This window comes from Hemibagrus wyckioides, linkage group LG09 (assembly GCF_019097595.1).
Source record: "Hemibagrus wyckioides isolate EC202008001 linkage group LG09, SWU_Hwy_1.0, whole genome shotgun sequence".
Taxonomy (NCBI): Eukaryota; Metazoa; Chordata; class Actinopteri; order Siluriformes; family Bagridae; genus Hemibagrus; species Hemibagrus wyckioides.
In genome coordinates, this window is record NC_080718.1 from 1,724,269 (window position 1) to 1,729,655 (window position 5,387).

The 5,387-nt window shown below is 42.9% G+C and overlaps 2 non-coding genes across 2 annotated transcripts; one reads left to right on the forward strand and one right to left on the reverse strand.

Moving 5' to 3' along the window:
* The first annotated feature begins 622 nt into the window (after positions 1-622).
* trnae-cuc (transfer RNA glutamic acid (anticodon CUC)) lies at positions 623-694 on the forward strand. The gene has a single exon. It is a non-coding gene; the product is annotated as a tRNA-Glu (tRNA).
* Positions 695-784: 90 nt separating this feature from the next.
* trnay-gua (transfer RNA tyrosine (anticodon GUA)) lies at positions 785-873 on the reverse strand. Its single transcript is given in 2 exon segments — positions 785-820; positions 837-873. It is a non-coding gene; the product is annotated as a tRNA-Tyr (tRNA).
* Positions 874-5,387: the final 4,514 nt, after the last annotated feature.

Consider the following 5,387-nt stretch of genomic DNA (forward strand, 5'->3'; position numbering starts at 1 on the left):
TCTATCTATCTATCTATCTATCTATCTATCTATCTATCTATCTATCTATCTATCTATCTATCTATCTATCTATCTATCTATCTATCTATCTATCTATCTAATGCACAGGGTTTCACGCTGTCCACCAGGCGCCTCAAAAGCGATGGGCCAAAACCTTCAGATGTGAACGTTTGTGTGCTTCGCTGCATGTCAAAGCTTTTCCATAGGACAGAAATACCTGTTCTTGTCTAGACCTGATCGGTGAGCAGTACACCCCGTATGGCTCGCCAGCTCATCACTGTGCAAACACATTCACGCACTCGCTCATACCTAATAGCAATTTGTTTCAGCTGATCCACCTACTGGCATGTCTTTTGGAGGTGAGACGAAACCGGAGAACACCGGGTGTACACGCACGGGGACTCCGGACAGACTGCAAACTTGTGACCCTGCAGCTGAGAGGTGGGACCTCTTTTAAGTCTTTTGAGACAGTCTGTGCAGACATTCTGTTGATCTTAAAGTGAATTTGTTTAAACTGCTGTTTCCTCAGGTGTAACTCATCCGGAATTGGCGTAAATCGGCACTAGAGGCCAATCCTGGGTGCTGCGCCCAGCCGCACGAGGCCCACAGGCCTGTCCAAGTCTCCCTGGTGGTCTAGTGGCTAGGATTCGGCGCTCTCACCGCCGCGGCCCGGGTTCGATTCCCGGTCAGGGAAACGAGCTCCTTTTCGCGCCCGGCCAGAGCTAGCGGCCGCAAGAAGCCGATGCACTGAAACGGCGCGTTTCCCAGAGGCTGGTAAAAGCCGTCCTTCGAGCCGGATTTGAACCAGCGACCTAAGGATGTCCATTTGTAAGCACCTACAGTCCTCCGCTCTACCAGCTGAGCTATCGAAGGGAGGGCTCAGAGCTGCCTTTTGGCAGCGACCTGGCAAACGGGACCCCTGGCGATTTTGTCTGTTATGAGACACGTAGCGCAGCGGTTTCAGGGGCGCTAGGCCAGATTTACTGGGGCCTATAAACGTGCTTGTCGGTGTTGGACCCTTCTTCACCGACAAACTTTACAATCCCGTTTGAAATCTCAGGTTTCTACGCATGGCCGCCCTCGCCGGTGCGTTGACTTAAACTAAGTAAATACAGAGAGGACCTAATGCGCAGGGTTTCACTCTGTCCACCAGGCACCTCAAAAGCGATGGGCCAAAACGGTCAGATGTGAACATTTGTGTGCATCGCTGCACGTCAAAGCTTTTCCATAGGACAGAGATACCTGTTCTTGTCTAGACCTGATCGGTGAGCAGTACACCCTGCATGGCTCGCCAGCTCATCACAGGGCACTGTGCAAACACATTCACGCACTCGCTCATACCCAATAGCAATTTGTTTCAGCCGATCCACCTACTGGCGTGTCTTTTGGTGGTGAGAGGAAACCGGAGAACACCAGGTGTACACGCACGGGGACTCTGGACAGACTGCAAACTGGTGACCCTGCAGCTGAGACCTCTTTTAAGTCTTTTGAGACAGTCTGTTGATCTTAAAGCGAATTTGTTTAAACTGCTGTTTCCTCGGGTGTAACTCATCCGGAATTGCCATAAATCGCCACTAGAGGCCAATCGAGGCCCACAAACCTGTCTGGGTCTCCCTGGTGGTCTAATGGCTAGGATTCGGCGAGCTCGCCGGGGCGGCCCAGGGTCGATTCCCGGTCAGGGAAGCAAGCTCTTTTTTGCGCCCGGCCAGAGCTAGCGGCAGCACACAAACGGTGTGCTTCCCGGAGGCTGGTAAACGCCATCCTTCGAGCCGGATTTGAAACGGCAACCTAAGGATGTTCTTTTGTGAGCACCTACAGTCCACCGCTCTACTAGCTGCGCCAAAGTTCAATAGTCTGCTTCGGGTGGGGAAGAAAGGAAAAAAATGGGGAAGGAGGGGAAGGAAGAAAAGAGAGAAGAGAGAAGAAAAGAAAGAAAGCAAAGGAGAGACAGAGTGCCACGTGTGATTTATATGCACCTGTTTTGTAATTTTTTGAATTAAAACAAAAACCTACCAATATTTATATTATTAAATATATATGTTGAAGCACACACCTAAATAAACTTATAATGATAAAACAAAGAATACATTCAAGTCAGGTCAAGAATCTTTTATTGTCCTTTTGACCACATATAGCTGATGCAGTACACAGTGAAATGAGACCATGTTTCTCCAGGACCCTGGTGCTACATAAACAACATAACATAATTACAAAACACAGAGCTAAGGACGGAAAGTAAGCTGTCCTAGCTTCATAAAGTACATCGTGTGCAACATGGTGCAAACAGTGCAAGACAAAAGACAGTGCAAAGAGACAATACAGTACGTATAGCAGCAGTTGAATAATGTGCAAATACAATTCAAATAATACATTATTTAATACATGTACCCTAATAATAAATACAAGTGACAAATTATAAAATAGCAATATATTAAACTACAAACAAAACAGAAAAATACTATTTAAACATCAAATATTTAAATATAAAATACATGTAACTTTGTAAGAATACAAGTGCTATATGCAACATATCTATATTTTCTTTATTTTTTTGAGCAACTGTTGTTCTGTCATCATCTCTGTCACTGGACAATAAATTCTGGCCTTGTCTTGGCTATGTCCAGTTGCTGATGTCCTAGAACGACCACACTTTCTGCAAGTGTCGGCCTTCACCTAACGTATGCACGTGGTTGACGTGGCACAGGTGGTTGAAATGCTGTTGGAGGAACACGGCTTGGTTGATGGACCATCAAGTAGGGTGGAGCGCTGCTGGGCTGGGGAGTGCTGGTTGCTGAGGCTCCAGGGTCCATGTCCAGGGTCCGAATGTGGGTTCGGTGTGGGGACCATGCTTGATAAAAGTGCTGGGCTCGATGGAAACAGCACCAGTTTGCGCCAGTATGCGTAAAACATGATGAAGAAAATATACATTAACAGTCTACATATATGGCAGTAAAATTTAAGCAGTGGGTAAAGAGTTTAGGTGAGATATTTCAGATGTAATATACTGAGATATTTACATACCAAATTCTCCTCAATAACTTGAGTGGGAGAATCTGAAAAAAGTCATGTGTCCACAGGCCTGCACTGGACATTTACTTATCTGTAACATTAAAAAAAAAAACACTGTCAGTTGGCACAAAACCTAAAGATTACACGGTATGGCTTTGTCTTTTCTATACATACCCTCTGGTGAGGAGCAGGTCTGTCCCCAGCTGCAGAGGGACACACACCTGTGCTGGAAAACTGCCATGGCCTTTTGATTTTTGAGGCTTTAGTAGTTGAAAATCTGTGAAAGTTAAATTCAGCATGTTGAATTGAATAATATCATAATTAAATAAATAAAAACGAACAACATGCAATTCCGTACAATTTCCAGCCCTCTTATATTATAAATTGTACATAATAATGCACACTATAATAATAATACACTATGATGAATAATACCAGTACACTATGATGAATAATACCAGTACACTATGATGAATAATACCAGTACACTATGATGAATAATTTTTTTGTATACTTATAACGCATATCAATACATGATACACATCGAGGCATGGATTTAAACAAAAAACAGCTCTTACCTGGGGCGGTATAATGTTCCAAATCCTCCTAAAAATTAAGGTTAATCACAGCACATGATTATAATACTCCAAAAGTTATTAAAATAAACAGGTAAATACGCGATATACGAAAACACACACTGCAGGTGAAAACACGTAACTTGAATGACACGTCACTGCGCGTGCACGATTTGATTGGCGGATTCATCCGTTTCCGTGGGCAGGCCCATCGGCGCGAACGAACGTGATTAGCGGAGAATGATCAAATTGCGAGAGATTCGATTGGCTCGGATGGGCGTGGCCATCATTGTCTGTCCATCTTTTCAGCGCAGGGATTGGGGAAGAAACATGTAACGGATGTAACGGGCCGATGTGATTGGCCGAGAAAGATTTCCCCGATTTCCCGGGGGAGCTTTGATTGGCTGGCTGACCATGCTTACATGTCCGTACGAAGCCCGAAACCTCTTCACTCACTCTAGCTGACGACACACACACACACAGTAGCGGTCTGAAGTCCGTGAAAAATACATTGTTGCTATTACCGTTTAAGCGATATGTTGCTTAAACTATTGCAAGAAATTCTGAAATAATATATATATACAACTCTGAGCGGGTCTCGAACCCGGGTCTCCAGCATGGGAAGTGGGTGCTCTACCACATAATTACCAAATAATAGCACACTTAAGCACAACATGAGCAACATTTTAGCGTTGGAACTAATATATATATATATATATATATATATATGAGATATGTTGCTTAAACTATTGCGAGAACTTCTGAAATAATATATAAAGACAACTCTGAGCGGGTCTCGCGCATGGGAGGCGGGTGCACTAACAATGTACCACAAGCGATGAAAGCTTTCACTGGCAAGTAAACTTATTAAGATGAGGTTTACATCACAGCACGTAGCACTACACTCCGTTACAAATATAAAAGCTATACATGCTTAAACTATTGCAATACATTCTCAAATAATATATACAAACTAAAGTCACAGTTAAAATATGAAATCTAAACTAGTGTGTGCGCTGGGAACAGTTTAAAGATGATGCATCCAACCTCTTCCTCACTCTAGCTGACGTCACACACACACCCACACACACACACACCCACACACACACACACACACACACACCCCCACACACAGTAGCGGTCTGAAGTACGTATTGCATTTAATAATTCATATAAAATAAACTATAATACTTATCAGCATGAAACGTAATAGCACACCTAAGCAGCATTTCAGCGTTGGAACCATGTTTCTAGCTATTACCGTTTAAGCGATATGTTACTTTATGTTACTTGCAAATACATGCCAATCCTCAAATAATATATAAATACAACTCAGAGCGGGTCTCGAACCCGGGTCTCCAGCGGGCACTCTACCAAATAAGCTAAACTGCAGATTGAATCATTATTGAGATCAATGGTACTAATAGTTTACATGCACAACATGTAACCCTACCGATAGCCTACGTTAAATATATACATGCTAAATATGCTTAAACTATTGCAAGACATTCTCAAATAATGAATATAAACTAAAGTCACAGTTAGTGTGTGCGCTAGAAACAGTTTAAAGACGATGCGTCCTTTAAAAAAAAAAAAAAAAATCTTCCCTCACTCTGGCAGATGTCTCTCTCTCTCACACACACACACACACACACACACAGTAGCGGTCTGAAGTACGTATTGCATTTAAAAATTAATATAAAATAAACTATAATACTTATCAGCATGAAAAGTAATAGCACACTTAAGCACAAAATGAGCAACATTTTAGCGTTGGATACAACTTAAAAAAACAAACCTCTT